Source organism: Ochotona princeps, chromosome 22, assembly GCF_030435755.1.
Source record: "Ochotona princeps isolate mOchPri1 chromosome 22, mOchPri1.hap1, whole genome shotgun sequence".
Lineage (NCBI taxonomy): Eukaryota > Metazoa > Chordata > Mammalia > Lagomorpha > Ochotonidae > Ochotona > Ochotona princeps.
In genome coordinates this window covers 16,826,042-16,849,340 of record NC_080853.1, presented here as the reverse complement: position 1 = coordinate 16,849,340, position 23,299 = coordinate 16,826,042, and the positions used below count along the sequence as shown (strand labels likewise).

Genomic DNA, 23,299 nt, shown 5'->3' with positions numbered 1-23,299 from the left:
ATGCCCCGGGATCCCATATGGGCACAGGTTCTAATCCCGGCAGCTCCACTTCCCATCCAGCTCCCTGCTTGTGGCCTGGGAAAGCAGTTGAGGACGGCCCAAAGCCTTGGGATCCTGCACCCGTGTGGGAGACCTGGAGGTTCTAGGTTCCCGGCATCGGATCGGCGTGCACTGGCCGTTGCGCTCACTTGGCGAGTTAATCATCGAATGGAAGCTCTTCCTCTCTGTCTCTCCTCCTCTCTATATATCTGCCTTTCCAATAGAAATAATAAGTCTTTAAAAATATATTTATTTTTATTGGAAAGGAAGATATACAGAGAGGAGGAGAGACAGAGAGGAAAATCTTTGTTCCAATGATTCACACCCTCAAGTGAGCCGCAACAGCTGAAGCTGAGTCAATCTGAGGCTAGGAGGCAGGAGCTTGTTCTCACAGGTGGGTGCAGGGTCCTGAGACTTCGGGCCCATCTCCACTGCTTTCCCAGGCCACAAGCAGGGAGCTGGATGGGAAGCAGGATTAGAACTGGTGCCCATATGAGATCTAGGCGGGTGCAAGGCGAGGATTTTATCTGCTAGGCTACCGTGCCTGGCCCAATAAATCATTTTTTTAAAGAAGAAGTCATCATTGCCAGCTTAAGTAATCTTGATTATTTTATCGGGGCTTTTTCAGGTGTGTCTTGGAAAAATGTCTTAGAGGGTTGTAGCAACGCCAACCTTGGTCCCTGGGGACAAAAGCATGGCTCCATTTTCTCAGTAGTGTTTGGAATCCTTTCCTAGGAATTAATGACCCCAAGGCAGAGGAGTGACAAAGCCCTGAGGTGAGAAAGAACCTTAAGGCTTGAGGACTTGAAAAGAGGCTGAAACTTCTGGGGAAGCGGAGGCATAAGAACAAGAAGGAGGTACATCCAGACACCCAAGAACCTGGTAGCAAGTCTAGGTACTAACTCGGAGAAAAGAGGGAAAAGGATTTTGAGTAGAGGATAACAGTTCTCATTTTCCTTGTCAATGAGGGAACGGAAACTGGGTGGAGACCACCGTCCTTTTGGACAGAGGCCATGGTGGTCTGCATCGCTGTGGCGCGAGTTTGGAGGTGAGGGCGAGGGGCTCCTCGCGGCCTTTTCGCCATCTGAGCAGCTCCTCGGAGCAGGCGGACTTCGTGTGCCCCTTGGACTGCCGGCCCGCTTTCCCGCGCGTCAGGGCAGTGGGCGTGGCCTGGGCGTGGCAGCTGGAGCGCTGCGTCACCCGGTGGTGGCGAGGGTGCGTGTGTGTGGGGGGCGGGGGATACGCTGGGCGCGTCCCTGGGGTCACGTGGTGCGCGGCACGCAGAGTCCTTCTGTCGGTTGGTCCTGGAGCGGCGCAGCAGGAGCGGGCCGTGAGGTGAGCTCGTGGCGCGGCGCGGCGAGGCGAAGCCGGCTGGCCGGGGCCGGGTCGGGCCGGGCCCCGCGCCGCGTGCGCGCGCGCCCGCCGTTCGGGCGGGAGCCGTGACGGACGGCACCGCTGCTCCGGTCCCCTGGCCGGCCCCGCTCCCCCGCCTGCCTCCGCTCGCCCAGCCCTGAGGGAGGCCCGGGGACCGCTGCCGAGAGCGTGGCGGGCGTGCGAGCGGCGCCCAATGCCCGGCGCTTCCCGCGCGAGTGACGGGGGCCGCAGCCAATCAACGCCGCCCGAGGGGGCTGGGCCGCGGGGTGCGGGCCCGGGGCGCGGAGCTGGCCGAGCTTGGGTGTGGGGGTGTGTGTGGGGTTCGGATCTAGGGGCAGAGCTTGGGTGATGTGTCCCCTGGGTGCCCTCAGGACCTTACCGCCCCCCTGAGGTTGCCTTGTGCTTTGAGAACGCGTTTTCTTTTATTGACTCGTATTCGGGTGTAGCACGCCCCTTTTTCAAGACCCCGAATATGGGAGTATCCCCTTTCTGTAGTTTTGAATATCTGGGCCATGCACCCTGTTTCTTGAGCTCCAACTCTGGAATTTTGTAATTTCTGAAGCTCCTCAAACTGAGGGATTACACCCTTGCCCCTTTCACCTCAAACCGGGAGCACACTTCCTTTTCAAGGTTCCTTCCAAATCTTAACACGCACTCCGGTACGGTAATTGGAGGTTCGCCCGTTCCCGGAGTCCTTCAAGTGTGGTCCATCACCAGTGTTTTGGGATATTTGCTTAGATCGCCCGCGCCCCTTTTTCCTGGCCCTAAATCTGAGAGCCTGTTTTCCAGAATGTCTTCCCAGAATTTCCTGAGTTTCGAGGTTAGTTCCTTAATCTTTCAGATCTGGGGGTGGGGTACACTTCACTTGATTTTCAGTGTATCAGACTCAGAACAAAGTACTGAAGTTTGTGAGCCCCTAATTTCCATATCATAAATAAGGAAATTTGTTGCCTTTTCTTGGCGCTCTCTTTTCGGGGTAACATTTTTCTTTTTTTATGGAGTTCCCCAAACCAAGTTTTTCCTTCCAGCAGGATGTTGTGCATGTCAGATAATGTGTCCCCGAGTTCTCCAGATGCACCTGGGGCTTCTTAGGTCTGGTGGGCACACCTCCCCCCAGTTGTTTCATTCTCCCCTGGTTCCTGCTTTCCTACCTTTAAGGCTTTTCTTCCAGGCTGGATATTCTCATTCCCCCCTTTCCCTCCCTTTTGGGAGCTTCGTTTCCCAGTAGGTGTTCTCCCAGGCTGGTCAGTGCACCCATTTCCTCTTCCTCTGAGTGCATATCTTTGTTCAGTGCTGGGCTTTCACCGCCTTTTTTTTTTTCCTGTTTGCATTTCTAGGGTCAGAGCGGCTGAAGACCCCCCCACCCCCCAGCTACCATCCCAGGATCCCTTTGCTAAAGGATTGCCTGCACACTGCATGTCTAGCTTATCTTTCATCTGCAAACAAAGCTCTTTCTCTGGCTGGCTAAATCTCTTATTTATTTATTTATTTATTTATTTAGTTTCTCCTGGTGGAAACTGTTCTGCTTTGAGAGGCTGTGGAATCTTGTGCTCTCTGCCTTGTGTGCTGGGGGAAGCCTCCATCCCTGCCTGGCCTGGTTTCCTAGCCCAGGGGTCAAATGGAGGGAAAACCCCTGCCTGCAATTGGTTATTCATAGGATAATTAATTCTCCTGGTGGTTTGCTTTCTGTCAAGTTCTGGTTAGGTGGATTCTGTTTTCTCCTTTGCTTCATTTTGCTTCCCTGGGGGTAGGGTGGAGGGGAGAAGGAGGGGCAGGGAGGGAGAGCAAAAAAACACCTTCAGAATTTTTTTTCCCTCGTTTTTTATTGCTTCTAGCCCATAAACTACTTTCCTACGTTTGCTTCCCCCCCCCCCCACCCCTTGTATCATGAGAAGAGGTCATTTGGAGGAATTTACTTGGCCACTGTTTGTTCTCGCCCTGTGGAGTAAGAGAAGGATGGCTGTTTCTCGCTCCCTGTCTTCCTCCCTTGTGTCTTGGATCCTCATTCCCTACCCACTTGAAAGTCTGCAGGTGCCTTGGCTCCTTAGAGCCTGCAAGTTCTTTTTTTTTCTCTACTGCCTCTCCAGATGTTTCTAGGGGTTCTGATTACTTTCTTCACAGCTGGAATCCTAAATGCTTAGGGAATAACAACTCCTCTGACCTCTCTGCCTCTGGGCAAGTACTAGAATGTGCAGCTGCTCGGGGCCTAGGCAGGGGGAAGAGTTTGGGTCTGAGAAGCTTCTTCATTGAGACCAGGCAGGAAAAGAATGCATTTCCAGGAGCAAGTCTTCCTCAGTGGCATCTGGAACTGGATGTTTGCCAAGCACCTGCTTCTTGGGGATGCTGGAGGATTTAGTGATACTCCCAGGAACCTGTAGGAGTTAATGAAGCTTGTGGAGAATTGCCTTGAACTCTGTGCTAGAACTTGAATGAAATGAACTATCATTGTATTTTCGGAGTGACTAAGATATTATCCATGAAAACCCTGGAAGTAAGTTGTATTATTTCAGGAAGTGAAATAGATCCCACCCTGAGATCATGTGATCCTTGGTAGGTACTGCAGTTACTAAAAAACATTGGAGGTCTAGGAAGTACATAATAAAACATGGTGTGTTGAAAGTAAACATATACTTTCTCTCTCTCTCTTTTTTATATATATACTTTTCCTTTCTCTTCAACTATTTGATGCTTCCATCTGTGCACTGCTGTATAGTACTGCACCCTCAAAGTGCCTGTGTGTGCGGGTCACCTGGAGGTCTTGGTAAAATGTTGATTCTGATTTGGTATGTCTGTGGTGAGCCCAAGTGTCTGTGTTTCTAACTTGCGTGTGATGCTGGTGTTACTCAGCTGCATTGGAGTAGTGAGTTTCCATATACAAAGCCAAAGATTTCTCTGTGAAAATAGGAAAATGGGAGGTAGCTTTCTGCTGACATAATGGTTTTCATTTTGTGCTATATTCAGACATTCTTAAAGTTTGTGGAAGGCCACTGACCCGTTCTGAAGACTCATTAATACTCATTTATAGTGATTCTAATGTTTATTTATTTTTTTTTTTATTTTTATTTTTTTTTTAAGATTTATTCATTTTATTACAGCCAGATATACACAGAGGAGGAGAGACAGAGAGGAAGATCTTCCGTCCGATGATCCACTCCCCAAGTGAGCCGCAACGGGCCGATGCGCGCCGATCCGATGCCGGGAACCTGGAACCTCTTCCGGGTCTCCCACGCGGGTGCAGGGTCCCAAGGCATTGGGCCGTCCTCTCCTGCTTTCCCAGGCCACAAGCAGGGAGCTGGATGGGAAGTGGAGCTGCCGGGATTAGAACCGGCGCCCATATGGGATCCCGGGGCTTTCAAGGCGAGGACTTTAGCCGCTAGGCCACGCCGCCGGGCCCTAATGTTTATTTTTTTAAAGATTTATTTATTTTATTACAAAGTCAGATATACAGAGAGGAGGAGAGACAGAGAGGAAGATCTTCCATAGGATGATTCACTCCCCAAGTGAGCCGCAATGGCCGGTGCACGCCGATCCGAAGACGGGAACCAGGAACCTTCTCTGGGTCTCCCACGTGGGTGCAGGGTCCCAATGCATTGGGCCGTCCTCAACTGCCTTCCCAGGCCACAAGCAGGGAGCTGGATGGGAAGTGGAGCTGCCGGGATTAGAACCGGCGTCCATATGGGATCCCGGGGCGTTCAAGGCAAGGACTTTAGCCGCTAGGCCACACTGCCGGGCCCTAATGTTTAACTTTTTTTTTTTTAATTTATTTTTTTTAAGATTTATTTTTATTACAAAGTCAGATATACAGAGAGAGGAGGAGAGACAGAGAGGAAGATCCTCTGTCCGATGGCTCACTCCCCAAATGAGCCTCAACGGGCCAGTGCGCTCCGATCCGATGCCGGGAACCAGGAACCTCTTCCAGGTCTCCCACGCGGATGCAGTGTCCCAACGCATTGGGCCGTCCTCAACTACTTTCCCAGGCCACAAGCAGGGAGCTGGATGGGAAGTGGAGCTGACGGGATTAGAACCGGCGCCCATATGGGATCCCGGGGCTTTCAAGGCGAGGACTTAAGCCGCTAGGCCACGCCACAGGGCCCATGTTTAACTTTTAAAAAAAAATTTTTTTTTTTTTGTTTTAAACATATTTTTATTGCATTTCATTTTTTAAATTAATTACATTTCATTATGTGTTAAAAAAAATTAAGATATATTTATTTTAAAGGCAGAGTTAGAAAGATGATCTTCCATCCTTAGATTCATAGTTCCCAAATTGCTGCCCTGGCCATGCCTAGGTAGGCCAAAGCCGGGAGCTTCATCCTGTTTGCCAAGTGGATGTAGGATCCCAAATATTTGAGTTATCTTCTGCTTTCCCAGCCTACTTAGGGAGCTGGATTGGAAGCGGAGCAGCTGGGGCATAAAACACCCTTATGGGGTGCCAGTGTTACAGGCTAGGGCTTAACCTGATATGCCACAATGCTTACCTCAGTATTTAGCTTTTAAACCATGACCAAGACTTTAGGATTTTGGTGATACTTAAATATCTAAATAATTCTTGTTTGAATGTCTTAACATAGAATCATCAGTTACTACATAACCAGCTTGCTTCTGTTGTGATTGGGGAGTCTGCAGGGTCAGCAGTATTATAATTCACAAGGAGTGTTGTCTGGTTTTCTGGGTTCTGGAACTGGGTGTGGGACAAGGCTGAGGTCAAGATAGGTCAAGGTAGGTGCCTGGATATGGAATGGAAGCTGCTGGCTTGCCCCGCAAGTGGGTGGTCATGAGGGCAGTGCTGAGAGCAAGAAGATGTATGTCTTCCTCTCTTCTGTGCTGAGTCTACTCCAAGTCTCAGATGTGGTTTTGCATTCTGAATGTCTTTTTATCTGTACCTGTCTCCTGCTGATGTTCTTTTCCAGCATGATTTTGTTCCAAGCTCTGATTGGGGTAGACTGATTGGCTCTACCTCTTTCTCCATTCCTCTTATGAATGTTGGATCTTTCTCAGTAACAGACTGGATCTGGATTTGGCCCTAGTCCCAATTCTTCCCCTGAGTGTGAGACTTCAGGCAAGTCACTTAACACTGCTCCTGGGCCTCCTCCCTATTTGTAAAGTGAGGGGTTGGTGATTTCCGGGGTCCACTCTGTTCTGGGACTTTGTCAGAACAGCTCTTAGACACCCAGCTGTCTGTGGGAGCTCCCAGCAGGTTCTGATTTCCTTCACGTGCTCTGTTGGGCAGTCTGCCAGTCATTCTCTTGTCTGAGTTAATTTCTGCCACTGCCTCTCTGTGGCCAAGGCGGCCAACTCAGCCTCACATCTGACTGCAGCCTTCTCCTGACTCTGTGTCCTCCACAGCTCCATGCCTAAACAGAAGTGTTCCTTGAATTCTCTGTTCCCTGTTTGCTGCTTCCTCTGCTTCACTTTCACTTGTAAATTCTGTTATCTGATGTGTATTTTAAGGTTTTCCCCGCTCCACACCCCCAACTTGCCTTTTGCTTTGAATGAGCAGGGTAGGTAATAGAAATGCCTTTATCTTAAAAACCTGTGTTTATTTAGAGGACAGAAAAAGAGATCAAGAACTCCCATCGGTTGGTTTGCTCCCTAAAGGGCAACCACAGCCAGGACTAAGCCAGCCAAAGCTGGGAGCCAGGAATTCAGTCTAGAATTCCTCCCATGCCTCCCACATGATTGGCGGGAATCCAGTGACTTGAGTCATCATTGCTACCTCCCAGCACCAGCATTTGCAGGAAGTTGGGAGACAGGAGCCAGAGCCAGATACTGGACTCAAGGCATGTTAGCCTGGCCTGGTAGGTTGTGATTTAAAGCTGAAGCAAGTAATTTGCCTTTGGTTGGAATTGGAGAAGCTGAGGTCTAATGCATTTAATCCCCTTTCCCTAACATCTACATTGGGAGTCCAGGTAAGTCTGAGTAGCGGCGTGGGTACCTTAGTTTCTGGGCCACCTGTGTGGCTGGGAGAACCCATGCTGGGCCAGGCTTCCTGCTGGGGATCCTAGCTTCCTGCCAAGCAGTGTGAAATCTTGGGCTTGCGGGCGGCCAGAGCAGCAGTGGCGCTATCTTGGTTCCACCTGCTGGTCGCCAGGCAGCGAGCTCTGGATTCTTGGGGGTATGGAATTACTTCCTAGGGGCATCCATGGATAAGGCCACTGTACATGTAGGTGAGGAATGAATCCTGAGGAACACCCAATGATAGGGCCACTGTACTTGCAGGTAAGCAAGGTGACTGAGACTTTTTGGTTTGGAGGGAAGAGACCTGAAGATCTTTATGAGTCAGACTCATAAAGGGAGTCCTGGGTTGGGTTTGTTAGCATGGAACATTGCTGACTACCACATGCCAGCACACGTGCAAACTATGGCTGGGGCCCTGTCTGGCAGGGCTAGATACCAGTACCTGACAGTGAGTGTTGGATCAGGGTATAGGTCACATTAGACTGGGCCATGACACCAACAAGCATGCAAGAGAACCAGGTCCAGGGGTGGATTCTGTTGGGGATATGTGGGCCCAGTCCTATGGAACTACAAGTCCTACTGGTTAGCTTGAGAGTTGGAGTGGTGAGGGGTTGAGCTAGGTGTGATCATGGAACTCACTGATGCTCACTGATAATGGGACTGGGAACAAGTGGGGTAGGTCCAGGCTGCAGTACCTGCATGAGCACCCTAAAACAGGTGGGGCGGGCTGGGCCACATCAGCTCATACTTAGGCTGGGACGGATGGGACAGGCCATGTCTGCTAAGGGCCAAGCACCCACTGGCATGTGTGACATCTGGATCTGGGAGTGGCCCGAGTGGGGGAACCTGAGAAACTCCCCTAGTGGCTTACAGCTCCCACTGATGAGCATGTGATTCAGGTCTGGGTCTTGGGCAGGCTGGGCAGGGTAGCTCTATCCACCAGCACGTGTATGAGTTGGTTTTGGAAGGGGGCAGACTTGGTGGGGTTGAGCAAACCATAGCCCACTGGCAAGTGCAGAAACCAGGAAGGTTTGCAGTACATGCCAAGCTAGGCTGTCACATCTACTGGTTTGCATGGACCAGGGGTGAGAGCAGAGTGAGCAGGCCCAGGTTACAGCTCCTGCCAGTGAGAGTTAGGACGGGGGGCTGGCCAGGCTATAGCAACCAAAGGCAAAGGCCAAGACAGGTGAGGGGCTATGCCAAGCTTTGTCAGAGAAACCACTGGCACATGGGAAATCTGTGGCTGAGATCAGGCCTGGTTGGGGAGCTAAGGGGATGCCCTAGCTGTGTTGTGGGTCCCATTGGTGAGTGCCGGGCTGGAGTGTAGGCTGTGGTCTGGTCTGGACATGATTGCAGTCTCCCTCGACATGGGTGCGGACGGGGTCTGCAGTGTGCAAGACTGGGCTAGACTCTAGCACCTGGTGATCATGAGAACCAGGGTGGCTGTAGGATTGGCTGGGCTAGGTCTGCCCCTGCTGAGCCGTGTGTGAGCTGTGTCTGGGTGTGGATCTAACAGTGAGAAGCAGAATGGGTAAGGGCCAGTCAGGAAAGATTACTGTTCCTGCTAGAAAGGGAGGTAGAATAGTAGGTCTTGCCCTTGGACCCACTGATGTGTACGAGATCTGGCATTGGGAAAGGTTCTGATGGAGGAGCTTGGCAGCTCCCCTTTGGGACACAGTCCATGTAGGTGAGCGCGAGAACCATGATAGGAAGCAGCCCAGACCAGGCCAGTTACCTGACCCACGGGCTTACCTTTGGCTCATGTCTGGGGCGAGTCAGGCTGGGCCAGGTCATATCACCCGTTGGCAAATTCAAGAGCCAGAATGGTGTGTGAGTCATGCCAGGTCAGGCTGAAATACTAGCCAGTTCACATTAGGGCTGGGACTGGGTGCTGGCTGGGCTGGCTAGGCTGTTGTAGTCCCTACCAGCGTGAGCTAGAACTGGGGGCAGGCTGGACCGGTCCGGGCCTGGCTGCAGTACCCACTGACAAATGCTGAGGTGAGGCAGGCCGTAGCAGACTGGGCCACACTGCCCAACCAGCACAGATGAGACCCAGGGAAGAGAGGGTGAATATGGTAGGGGGCTACAGGGAGCTCCCTTGCTGGACCACTATTCCCACCGGTGAGCATCAGAGCTGAGATTGGGGTAGACCAGGCCGGGCAGGGCTACAACACCTGTTGACCTGCATGTAAATTGGATCAGGGCAAAGCCAGGTTGGGTGGACTATTTCTACTGGTACATGTATAAGCCATAGTAGGTGTGGGTTGGTTGGGCTTTGCCACAACATCAGCTGTCAGATGCTGGCACGGGGGAAAACTCTGTGGAGCTAAATTGCAGTACCACCAGGAGACTTCAAGATCCAGGAGGGGGAGTGAGCCCATTAGGGAAATAGCAGGTGCTTCCCTCATGGGTTCCCACTCTGACTGGTGAGAAAGAAACCAGCACTGGGACAGGCATGGCTAGAGAGTGGTACCTGCCAGCGCATGTGTGGGCTGGATAGTTGGGCTGGTTGGGTTGAACTAGGCTTTAATGACTAGTATGAGAGCTGAATGGGATGTGGGACAAGACAAGACCAGTCTGTTGTACATATTGGCAAGCATGGGAATTAGCGCAGGGGGGCAGGACTGGTGGGGGTTATTGTGGGTTGCTCTGACTAGGCTACAACTCCCACTGATTTGCCTGGGGACCAAGTATACAGTGGGCAGGATCGGACTGGGTTGTAATACCCATTAGTTTGTGTAGAAATCAGGGCTGGAGACAACTGACCCAGCAATTGCAACTGACTGTGTGAAGGCCATTTTGGGCAATGGACTGTGTCGGACCTTGTATTGAATACCTGCGCAATAGGAGTCTCTAAGGTGGACTGTGTCAGCCAGTCGAGTCTGAAGAGATTTCATCATTCTTGGAATGGTAAGATTGGCAGCAATTCAGAACTGTTGAACTATGAAAACCATTTGAACAGTGCCCTTGGAGCATGCCCCACATCGGGGACCCTGGGATGGGTGGGAGGCTGGCTGAGGCTTCTCCCTTTCTCTCCTCCCTCACCCCAGATACAGAAAGAGGAAAAAAAAAAAAAAGGGAGAGAGAGGGCCTGGCGGCGTGGCCTAGCGGCTAAAGTCCTCCTTGCCTTGAACGCGCTGGGATCGCATATGGGCGCCGGTTCTAATCCCGGCAGCTCCACTTCCCATCCAGCTCCCTGCTTGTGGCCTGGGAGGGCAGTTGAGGACGGCCCAATGCTTTGGGACCCTGCGCCCGCGTGGGAGACCTGGAGGAAGCTTCTGTTTCCCAGCTTCGGATCGGCGCAGTACCAGCCATGGTGGCTCACTTGGGGAGTGAGTCATCAGACAGAAGATCTTCCTCTCTGTCTCTCCTCCTCTCTGTATATCTGACTTTGTAATAAAAATAAGTAAATCTTAAAAAAAAACCAAAAAGAGCAAGAGAATGTAGAAACAGTGGTCTTACCCACTTTCCTGTAGACCTGTTGACTCTTTGTGCCCTGATCAACTGTGTAAAGATTATCAAAATAATAATTTTTTAAAAATCTGCAAAAAAGAAAAAGATTTAAGTGTTTATTTGAAATAGTTACAGAGAAAGGGAGATAGAGAGATACCTTCTTTTTTTTTTATTTAGTTTTAAAGATTTATTTATTTTTATTATAAGGTCAGATATACAGAGAGGAGGAGAGACAGAGAGGAAGATCTTCCATCCGATGATTCATTCCCAGAGTGAGCACAACAGGTGATATTGCGCCGATCCAAAGCTGGGAACCAGAAACATCCTCTGGGTCTCCCACACGGGTGCAGAATCCCAAGGCTTTGGGTCGTCCTCGACTGCTTTCCCAGGCCACAAGCAGGAAGGTGGATGGGAAGTGGAGTTGCCGGGATTAGAACCGGCGCCCATATGGGATCCCGGGGCGTTCAAGGTGAGGACTTTAGCTGCTAGGCCACGCCGCCGGGCCCTTGAGAAAGATTTAAAATGACGTTTTTATTTCATGACAGTTTATTCTTTGTCAGGAATATAAGCTTGGGATCTTAAAGCTTGATTCCCAGACATCTTAGACAAATACAGCAGGTGAGCATACTGTCCAAGACCTGATTTTTCAGAAGTCTGTTTCCCCGTTGGAAAAGGTTCATGGCTAGATGGATTGACACACCTTCCCTGCTTATGATTGTGCTCAGGTACTGGAAGGTGTGGAACCCTGGCCTGGAACTGTGGAGATTTTGCAATACTAATAACTATAACTGATGTTTGGGGGGCACTCTATCTGGTATCACTGAATGCTTAAAACTGATAGCTAATAAGCAGAGCCTGGCTGAGTTCAGTTTTTTCAAGATTTATTTATTTTTATTGAAGGGAAGATTTACAGAGAGGAGAAGACAGAAAGATCTAATGTCTGCTGGTTCACTCCCCAAGCAGCTGCAATGGCCAGAGCTAAGCTGATCTGAAACCAGGAGTCTGGAGCTTCTTCCAGATCTCCCATGTGGGCACAGGTCCAAAGCTTTTGGACGTTCTACTGCTTTCCCAGACTACAATTAAGCAGCCGGGACATGAAACAGCGCCGATATGGGATCCCAGCTCATGTAAGGCAAGGAATTAGCACTAGGCCATCCTGCTGGACCCAAGTTCAGGTTTCTTTGTCTCTAGTTCCAGTGCTCTTAACCACCTCTGTCTGTAGCTACTTTGTTTTATTCTCTGGCAGAGGTTGCAATGTCCACACCAAGGATTGTTTGAGGCTTGGAAAACCAATTTATCTGACCGTTCTGAGGCAACTGTAGGTGGGACATAAAATTCAAGAAATCTATGTAGCAGACTCGCTCGTTTTTTTTCTCTTTATTGAATAATTTCTTTTTTAAGATTTGTTTTATTTTTATTGGAAAGGCAGATATACAGAGAGAACGAGATACAGAGAGAAAGCTCTTCCGTTCTCTTGTTCAATCCCCAAGTGGCTGCAATAGCTGGAGCTCAGCTGATTCGAAGCCAGGAGCTTCTTCTTGGTCTCCCATGTGGGCACAGGGTCCCAAGGCCTTGGGTTGTCCTCTATTGCTTTCCCAGGCCACAAGCAGGGGAAGTGGAGCAACCTCCTATATGGTATCCCATTGCAAGCAAGATGAGAATTTCAACCACTATGCTACTGTGCTGGGCACACAGACTAATTTTCAAGTTGGTAATTTTTTTGTGGCCTGTGAATGTTGTTGAAAATTGCTCACCCCTGCTAGGTTAGAATAAATTAATTATAGGGTCAAACAGGTGGCAGCCTGGAACTAGGAACTGAGACACTTTGCCACCCCCACCCAGGTCTCCTTCCTGACCATGCAAATCTCCTTCAGTATTCTTCCTGGTAGAGCAGGCTGCCTCTGCTTTTCTCTTCCTTCCTCCCTCCCTCTTTGTCCTCGTGATGAAAAACACATAAAATCTATCATCGTAACCCGTTTTCAGTGTACAGATCACTAATATGGAATTCACTGAGTGTACAACCATCAGCAGCATTCCTCCTGTCATTCTTTTCATCTCATAAAATTGAAACTCTGCCTCCAGGCTATACTAACCCCTTATTCCCCCTTCCGGAGTTTCTGGCAGCTCCCTTCTAGTTTTCTGTCTCTGAGATTTGTGGCTACTTTTCTGTGGCTACTTTCTTGAGGCTTGTTGACATGGCTGGTTTGAGCTGCTTGCCTGTCCTTGTTCCCATGAAGTGGTGAATGGTGTGCAGTGTGCTCTGATGAGTAGGAAGTTGGTTATGCTGTGCCCACGTGATTCTGCAGTATTTGCAGTTCAGAAGGTGAGACGGTTACAGAGGCTGCTTTTTCTGGCCTGGCTGCTTGTCCCTAGGTTTTAGGGTCAGAATGCCTGAATTTGAATTGCAGCAGCTGCTGCTGTTTCCAGGCCACATGTAATTTGGGCATGTGGCTTAAATCTTTTTGATCTTTTATCGTGGAATGGATATGGAGGCAGAACTTGCAGCGTGGCATGTCACTTGACCTAACTGGACCCTGGGTTCCTCTGTCACGTGCTATCGTAGGTGCCTCACATTGATCATTGGAGTAAATATTACTCTTTCCTAAGTGAAAAAAAATGGAATAAAAACCCCTAGTTTATAGGTTTGTCACAGTATGATAATCTGCAGAGTTCAGTGTATAATTCTTGTTCATTTTGTTTATTTGAAAGGCATAGCTACAAAGAGAGTGAGAGACAGAATGAGAGATATCTTCTATCCGCTGGTTTACTCTGCAAATGACTACAATGGCTGTAGTTGGACCAGGCTGAAGCTAGGCACAAGAAGCTTCATCCTGCTCCTGCACCTGGGTGCAGGGGCCCAAACACTTGCATTTTTTCCCCTGCTTTCATAGGCACATTAACAGAGAGCTGGCTTGGTAGTGGAGCAGCTGATATTTGGGCTGGCACCCATATGGTATGCCAGTGTAATGGGCAGTGGCTTTAGTTACTATGCTGCAACACCACCCTCTGTATTATTCCTCTTAGAAAAATGTTTGTTCTGCTCAGTCTGGTGGCTTAGCGGCTGAAGTTCTTGCCTTGCACATGCTGGGATCCCATATGGGTGCTGGTTCTAATCCTGGCAGCCCCGCTTCCCATCCAGCTCCCTGCTTGTGGCCTGGGAAAGCAGTTGAGAATGGCTCAGAGCCTTAGGAGTCTGCACTCGTGTGGGAGACCCGGAAGAGGTTCCTGGCTCCCTGCTTTGGATTGGCGTAGCTCTGACTGTTGTGGTCTTTTAGGGAGTGAATCATTGGATGAAAGAGCTTCCTCTCCCAGTGGTCACTTGGGGAGTGAATCACTGGATCTTTCTCCCTGTCTCTCCTCTCTGTATATGTGCCTTTCCAATAAAAATAAATAAATCTTAAAAAATAAAAATGTTTGTAAATTCCTTCCATGGGGCTGGGAAGAGCGAAGAAAAAGAAATCATCTTGTGGGCCATGTGTGCTAGTGTCTGTTTCATCTGTAACTTTACCAGTATTGTCTATAAAATATAAGTGGTCTTCAGTTTTTCTTCTTCACTGTTTTATTTAAAGATTTATTTATTGGAAAGACAGATATACAGAGAAGAGGAGAGACGGGGAAGAAGATCTTCTGTCCGATGATTCACTACCCAAGTGACTGCAATGGCCGGTGCTGCACCGATCTGAAGTCAGGAGCCAGGAACTTCTTTCTGAGTCTCCCATGTAGGTGCAGGGTCCCAGGTCTTTGGGCCATCCTCAACTGCTTTCCCAGGCCACAAGCAGGGAGCTGTCTGGGTAGTGGAGCTGCCGGGATTAGAACCGGCGCCCATATGGGATCCCAGTGTGTTCAAGGCAAGCACTTTAACCGTTATGCTATTGCGCTGGGCCCCTCTTCACTGTTTTTTTTAAAAGATTTTATTTATTTATTTATATTTAAAAGATTGATTTAGTTTTATTGCAAAGTTTTATATATATATGTATGTATATATATGTATGTATAGAGAGAGAGAGAGAGAGGAGGAGAGACACAGAGAAATATCTTCATCCTATGATTTAGTCCCCAAGTGACTGCAATGGCTGGTGCTTCAAGGTGAGGAATTTGGCTGCTAGGCCACAGCGCCAGGCCCAAGATTTTATTTTTATTGGAAAGGCAGATATGCAGAGGAGAGACGGGGAGGAGAGACAGAAGATCTTCCATCCAGTGATTTCCCTCCCAAGCAGCCATAATGGCTGGAGCTGAGCTAATCTGAAGCCAGGAGTCTGGAGCCTCTTCTGGATCTCCCATGCGGGTGCAGGGTCCCAAAGCTTTGGGTTGTTCTGTACTGCTTTCCCAGGGCACATGTAGGGAGCTGGATCGGAAGCAGGCCTCCAGGATTAGAACCAGCGCCCATATGGGATCCCAGTGCATGCAAGCGGCGTACTTTTATTGCTAGGCAACTGTGCTAGACTCCTTTCTTTTTCTTTTATTTTTTAAAACCCAACAGTAATATGGTAATTAATGCTTAAGTAACCCAAAGTCCTTTTTTCTAAAAGCTATTTGAGGACCAGTGATTAAGACACTGGTTCCCATGTCAGAGCATCTGGCTTCCTTTACTGTCTGTGACTGCTGATACTTTTTTTTTTTTTGGTGAGGCAGTTAGAAAGATAGAGAGACATCTGCTAATTCATCCAAAGTGGCCTCAAGGCTCAGGGCTGGGCGTGGCTGAAGCTTGGAATGTCATCTGGTCTCCCATGTGTGTCACAGAGATCTCTTTCCGCCGATTTTCTAGGTGCGTTAGCAGGGAGGAGTTTTGGAAGTAGAGCAGCCAAGACCCAACAGGCATCTCACGTGGTGACTTGTCCCTGTCTCATCTGCCAAGTTTGTCTTCCTGATGATGCAGACTTGGGAGACAGTGGTGATGTTCAGGATCCCTTACCTAGGGACCGGGACAACTTCCTAGCTTCCAGTACGTCAGCCCTGGCCGTTGTGAGCATTTGGAAAATGAAACAGTGGATAAAGGCACTCTCTGTCTCTTTAAAAAATGTACATTGATTTGTTTTTATGTAAAAGGCAGAGTTACAGAGAGAGAGAGGGAAAGGCAAGGAGAGAGAAAGATTCTCCATCCACTGGTTCCCAGTCTGAAGTCAGGAGCCAGGAACCTCTTCCAAGTCTCCCAAATGGGTACAGGGACCCAAAAACTTAGACAATTCTCTACTGCTTTCCCAGGTCACAATCGGGGAGCTGGATGCGAAGTGGAACAGCTGGGACAGTCATGCGGGCCTATATGGGATCCCAGTGAGTTCAAGGCGAGGATTTTAGCCACTGAGTCATTGTTCGGCCATCTATTTTTGCTTCAAAACAAGGAAGAAAGGAAAATGTGGTTGCTGTTTGGTGCAGAGCTAAGATGCTCCTGGAATGCCTGTATCCCATATTGGAGGGCCTGGGTTCTAGTACTGGGCCTGCTTGTGATTCCAGCTTCCTGCTCATCTGCACCCTGGGCAGCATGCCCTCATGGGAGACTGGGATGGAGTTCTTGATTCCTGCTTGGCCCTGGCCCTGGCTGTTGTTGCAGGCATTTGGAAAATAAAAGGTGATTTGGAAGATCTCTTTTAGGGCTCCACGGTATGGCTTGATGGCTAAATGGCTTAACCCTTACCTTGTGGGCACCATGGTCTCATTTGGGTGCTTGTTCGTTTCCTGCTGTTCCATTTCCCATCCAGCTCCCTGCTTGTGACTTAGGAGGGCGATAGAGAAAGGCCCAAAGCCTTGGGACCTTGTGTTTCTGTGGAAAACCTAGAAGAAGCTTCTGACTCCTGGCTTTGGATCAGTTCAGTTCCGGCTATTGTGACCATTTGGGGAGTGAACCAGTGGATGGAAGGTCTTTCTCCCTTTGCTTCATAAAAATTATTCTGCCTTTCCAAAGGAAAAAAAAATCTTAAAAAAAAAAAAAAAGAAAAAAATCTCCCTGTCTCTGTTTTTGATGTAGTTAGAGGTAAAAGAATCCCAATTTCTTTACCTATATGGGTGACCATGGGAAAGTTATTTATTTTCTTTAGGTTTCTTGTACTAACGTGGTAAAATGGGATAATGATGCCAACTTCTCTGTGGCTTTTGTCAAGGGTTTAGCCTGTAGTAAAGACTCAATAAATGTTAACCATTTCCTGGTAGTATTAGGAATGTTCAGAAAAAAAAAAACTTAATATTTAAGAAATAAGGAAATTAAGTACCTCTTAAATTAAAATATTTTTCTTAAAGGTTTATTTATTTTTATTTGAAAGACAATCACAGAGAAGAGAGACACAGAGAGATCTATCTGCTGGTTTGTTCTTAAGATTTTTATAGCAGCCAGAACTGTACCCTTCTGAGCTTCTTCTGGAGCCAGGAGCTTCTTCTGGGTTTCCTTTGTGTATGCAGGAACCCAAGGACTTGGGTCATTCTGTGCTGCTTTCTGGGCCATTAGCAAGGAGGTAGATCAAAAGTGGAGCAGCTGGGGGACTTGAACCTGTGCCCGTATGAGACGCTGGTACTGCAGTTGGAGTCATGGTTAACTGCCTGCGCCACTGTGCCAACTCCTCAATTTAAACTCTGTTTAAAACATCAGAGGCAATGGGCCTGGCGGCGTGGCCTAGCGGCTAAAGTCCTCGCCTTGAAAGCCCCGGGATCCCATATGGGCGCCGATTCTAATCCCGGCAGCTCCACTTCCCATCCAGCTCCCTGCTTGTGGCCTGGGAAAGCAGTCGAGGACGGTCCCAAAGCTTTGGGACCCTGCACCCGCGTGGGAGAGGTTCCTGGTTCCCGGCATCGGATCGGAGCGCACTGGCCTGTTGCGGCTCACTTGGGGAGTGAAACATCGGATGGAAGATCTTTCTCTCTGTCTCTCCTCCTCTCTGTATATCCGGCTTTCCAATAATAATAAATCTTAAAAAAAAAAAAAATCAGAGGCAATAAAAATGCTGTAATTCAAGAAGATTTCTTTGGCAGTCTCTTCAAGTAACACCTTCATCTTCAAATTGCTTTCCTTTGTCATATGGTGACACTTCAATTCAGAAAGCTTGCAAGAAGAGCTTAGGTATACCTAATAGAAAGAATTGCATGCCCTCCCCCCCAAAAAAAAAGAGGGGAGCCACCCAACCTACTGCGGAAGTGGACTGTGCAGGTTGAAGGCTATACTGAAATACCAGAGCTGTCCCTGGGCTCCAGCCTGGAGTTGGTGTCTGCCTGGTTCCCTATACCTGTGCCTGCCTTTTCAGCCTCAAGGAGTGATGACGGTGGCACTATTGCAAATGAGTAACAGTTCCCCTTCCCTGGGTTGTACTTTTCTGGCTGCAACATATGATTATCAGTTTCACTCCCTACAACCCTTGGCGTGGTTAATACTGGAATCTCCTGTGTGTGTTCGCTTTTACCAGTGAGCAAGCTGGTGCTCTCTCATTTAACAGGTCTGGAGCTGCTGTTTAAGGGCACTGTTAGGGCTTCCCCACGGAGGAGTTCTCACGCCTTGGAGAGATCGGCTCACACAGGTTGGTTTGGTGGAAAGTGAGGGACGTTGTGATCCAGAAGACAGGTCAGGCTGCCTTGACGAATATGCATGGCCCAGCAAGTCCTGAATGGCTGTGCCCAACCCTGAAGGACTAGGCAGAAGAAGCAGCTTGTTTGTGCCAAAGTCCTGGAGGTTGGAATTGCAAGGAGCTTGAATGAAGCAAGAGTGTGTGGGTTGCAAGAATGGTAATGACCTTGAGATTTTTTTGTGCATCAGTCTCTGTGCTAGGTAAGTAATTCTTCTCTTCCTAACACTTATGTGATGATATGAAGTAGGAGCCAGTAGAAGCAGAGCCTGAGGCATAGAAAGGAAATGGCTTGGACATGGAGGTTGTGCAGGGCTGGGGTCCCCATCTTTGGAGTCCCCTTCCAGTGTGCCTCCTCTCTGTGGAGCTAGCTGGTTTTCCTGCTTTTAAGCTGCCATCTTAAGAGACTCCTTCCTGGTTTGGTCTTAACAGCTAGGCCGATGGTGTCCGTAATGCTGCCCTTCAGTGCCTTGAGGTCTGTTCCGTAGGGCAGTATTAAATTATTTTAATACACAGTTTTATAACCTGGTATAGTATAAAAATTTCATTATGGTAATGGGTGGAAGATGAGAGCAGCGTGATACCTGACCTGAGTCAGACTGATTGGCTTCCCACCTTGTCCCAAAACTCACTGATTTTCTTACTTAGGCCTCGTTTTGAACTTCAGTTACAAAATAAGAATAACAACAATTGCTGTGATCTGGATTACAGCTGATGGGGGCCTGAACTGGGCAGCACCTTGGCAATGGAAACCTAAAGGCAGGTCTACAGAAGGGTTGACTCAGAGTGGGAGGTGAAAAGATGATCGCAATGCTTATGTTGTTAGCTTGGCTCTTTGGCTCATCTTGGGCTCTTAGATTGTGATGAGGAGAAAAGAAGCAGCTTGTAAGGGTAAGATGATTAGCTCCATGTGGTTGAGCAATGTGGCAAAGGTCATGTAGCAAATTCCTCCCCGAGCCAAGCCTGGGCACCAGGCCGTTTGAATTGCTGCTGGTAAGACCCACTGATTTAACAGACTCATCGACTCAGTTGTTTGGAATGAGTCAATTCAACCTGTATCTGCTTGACAGTCTGAATTTTAATTGTGAGTGGAAACGCTCGATCCTGGAGAAAGCCTTTCAAGTGTGTTGGAAGGGGTGAATTGAGTTTCCGAGGCTGACTTCTGTCTCCCTCCTCACATCCATGTCTGCCACCTTCCCGTCCCTTCCCTTCCTCCTCCCCTCCCTTCACTTTCCCTTCTCTCCCCTTCTTCCCTCCCTTCTTCCTTTCCTTCCTTCCTTCCTGTCTCTCTCTCTTTCATTTTAATTGGAAAGCCATATCAAATTTACACAGACAAGGAGAGACAAAAAAATCTTCCATTTGCTGCTTTACTCCCCAAATACCCACAAAAACTGGAGCTGAGCTGATCTGAAGCCAGGAGGCTGGAGCCTCTTCCGGGTCTCCCACAGGTGCATGGACCCAAGGCCTTAGGCCATCCTTGACTGCTTTCCCAGGCCACAAGCAGGGAGCTGGATGGGAAGCAGTGCTGCCAGGATTAGAACTGTTGCCCATATGGGATCCTGGCTTGTCCAAGGCAAGGACTTTAACTGCGAGGACTGCGAGGCTACCATGCTGGACCCAGCTCGTTTATTTCTCACAGCCACCCCAGGAGGTTGAGAAATTCAATCCCATTTTGTAGATGTGTAAATGGAGGCTCATTGATTTTTTTTTTTCTCACTTGTCAGCTGGTGAATGAAATCAGTGAGTGAAATCAGAGTTGGCCCAAATCTGAGTCTAAAATCTGGCTGTCCTCCCTTCCCAAAGCGTTCCCTGGCCTTCCCCTGAGGGAATACTGGTGGCCGAGGCTTGTCCTGGGAGATCTGCTTGTCCCTGGACCTGCTGATTGCAATTCTGCTTTTCTGGGGAAGTGGCATGGGCCTCAGGGAGTGTCATCTCTGGGTCAGGCTGCCTTTGCCTTTACATTATTCCTTCTCCCTCAAATTCTTTCCTCCATTGTCTTCTCTGTCACTTAGATCTCTGTTCAGACTGGCTCCACAGAAGACGCTTTCTCAGCTTTATCTGTCACTTACACGTTCGTGTCATTTTGTTGCTGTCCTCCAGGGTCTTCTTTGTGAGAAATTACATTTCAGTTTATGTGTGTCTTGTTACCTGCTCCTCTCGGTAGAGCAGGGTTGCCGTGTTTTCTCGTTCCTGTGATCCAGCTCCCTGCTTGTGCGCCTTGGAAAGCAGCAGGGGGCTCAGGTCCTGGGGTCCCTCCACCTACCAGGGAGACTGGAAGAAGCTTCACCAGTGGATGAAAGGCCTCTCTTAAATCTCTCTTAAATCGTAAATCTCGAAAAAAAAAAAAGAAAATGATGACAACAGTTAGGTCTCAGATAGTGTTCCAGTTTTACTACAACTATTTTTAAAAAAGATTTATTTATTTTTACTGGAAAAACAAATTTACAGAGAGAAGAGGCAGAAATATTTCTCATCCGCTGGTTCATTCCCCAAGTGGTTGCAATGGTCGGGGTTGAACCGATCCGAAGCCAGGAGTTTCTTCCAGGTCTCCTACTCGGGTGCAAGGTCTAAAGGCTTTGGGACATCCTCCTCTGCTTTCTAAGGTCACTGGCAGGGAGCTGGATGGGAATTGGGTCAGCTGGGATGTGAACCACCACCCATATGGGATCCTGGTACATGCAAGGTGAGGCCTTTATCCACTACGCTATCACCCCAGACCCAAAGGGAGTTTCTTAAAAAAAGATTTAATCATTTTTAATGGAAGATTTACAGAGAGAAGGAGACCCAGAGAGTAAGATTTTTTTTAAAGGTTTATTTATATTTTTATTACAAAGTCAGATATACAGAGAGGAGAAGAGACAGAGACAGAAAGTGACCTCAATGGCCGGTGCTGTGTGTATCCAAAGCCGGGAGACAAGAGCTCTTCCGGTCTCCTACACAGGTGCAGGGTCCCAAGGCTTTGGGCTGTCCTCCACTGCTTTCCCAGGCTACAAGCAGGGAGCTGGATGGGAAGCTTTGCTACTGGACACAAACCAGTACCCATATGGGATCCTGGAGTGTGTAAAGCAAAGACTTTAGGTGCTAGGCTACCGAACGGGGCCCATTCTGTTACTTCTAATCAGAGGGATTTTTCCTGCCTTTCATTTCTGAAAAAGTTCTATTGACATTACTTTGTACTGTACATTATGTATGTTGGAAAGATTGAATCATTGGTGTTTTGTTCAGATCCAGTGAGATAGTGTAAGAATTAAAATTTTGTATTACAACATTTGCAGGAGCATTCAGACCTTTGGCCTAGTACTTAAGTTGCCAGTTGGGTCTCCCACAGCCTGGATAACAGGTTTTTGTCACAGCTCAGGTAACAGAGTCCATGCCACTTGTGTGGAAGAGCTGGCTTGAATTCCTGCCTTGTGGCTTTGGTCTGGTCCAGTGCCAGTTGTGGTTATTTAGGTAGTGAACTGGTGGATGAGAATTGTTAATTTCTGTCTCTTTTGATGGCTTCTGTCTCTGTGTCTCTATTTAATAAAAGTTTTCAGGGATGGTATGTAGCCTGTTATTTGTATCAGGGTGCCTGGGTTTGAGACCAGGCTCTAGTGGCTATATCCAGCTTTCTTCTTGTTCTTCTTCTTCTTCTTTTTTTTTTTTTTAAAGATTTATTTTTTTTGGGCCCGACGGCGTGGCCTAGCAGCTAAAGTCCTCGCCTTGAACGCCCCGGGATCCCATGTGGGCGCCGGTTCTGGTCCCGGCGGCTCTACTTCCCATCCAGCTCCCTGCTTGTGGCCTGGGAAGGCAGTCGAGGACGGTCCAATGCTTTGGGACCCTGCACCCGTGTGGGAGACCTGGAGGAAGCTCCTGACTCCTGGCTTCTGGCTCCTGGCTTCAGATAGATGCAGCACTGGTCATTGTGGCTGCTTGGGGAGTGAGTCATCAGACGGAAGATCTTCCTCTTTGTCTCTCCTCCTCTCTGTATATCTGAGGTAGGTATCATGTCACCTGAATGATAACTTTTTTTTTTTTAAGATTTATTTTATTTTTATTACAAAGTCAGATATACTGAGAGGAGGAGAGATAGAGAGGAAGTGGAGCTGCCGGGATTAGAACCAGCGGCCATATGGGATCATTGCAAGGACCTTAGCCACTAGGCCACACTGCCGAGCCCACGATAACTTTTTAAAAAAGATTTTAGTTATTTTTATTAGAGTCGGATTTTATAGAAAGAAGGAGAACAGAAAGATCCTCTGTCCACTGGTTCACTCTCCAGGTGGCTGCAATGGCTGATGTTGAGCTGATCCAAAGCCAGGGACCATGAGCCTCCTCCTTGTTTCCCATGCAAGTACAGGGTCCCAAGGCCCTGGGCTGTCTTCTATTGCTTTCCCAGGCCACAAACAGGGAGCTGGTTGGGAAGTAGAGCAGGCAGGACATGAACTGGTGCCCATATAGGATCCTTGTAGTTACAATGCAAAGATGAGGTATTATTTTATATTTTATTTTATTTTTATTTGAAAGACAGAGTTACAGAGAAAAGAGACAGAAATGTCCTCCATCTTCTGACTCACTCCCCAGATGGTTGCAGTGGCCAGAGGTGGGCCAGTCAGGAGCCAGGGGATTCATCTGTGTCTCCCATGTGGGTTCAGGTGCCCAAACTCTTGGGTTTTGATGCCTTCCTAGGCACATTGGCTGGGAACTGTGTTGTAAGTGGATCACCTGAGAGTTGATCCACCCATATGGGATGTTGGTGCCATTGGTGGGGACTTGGCTTGCTATCTCATGGTGTTGGCCCCTACATTTGATTTGTTGTTTTGTTTTAAGATTTACTTTCATTGAAAAGTCAGATATACAGAAAGGAACATCTTCTGTCCGTTGATTCACTCCCCAAGTGGCCGTAGTGGCTGGAGCTGTACCGATTCAAAGCCAGGAACCAGGAGTCTCTTCTG

The 23,299-nt window shown here is 48.5% G+C and overlaps 1 protein-coding gene across 1 annotated transcript in view; it reads left to right on the top strand.

Moving 5' to 3' along the window:
- Positions 1-1,725: 1,725 nt before the first annotated feature.
- PHF20 (PHD finger protein 20) overlaps positions 1,726-23,299 on the top strand; it is an 89,220-nt gene continuing 67,646 nt past the window's right edge. Inside the window, exon 1 of the mRNA XM_058679765.1 lies at positions 1,726-2,233. The gene's annotated coding sequence lies outside the window, so the exon portion shown is untranslated. The remainder of the gene's footprint in view (positions 2,234-23,299) is intronic.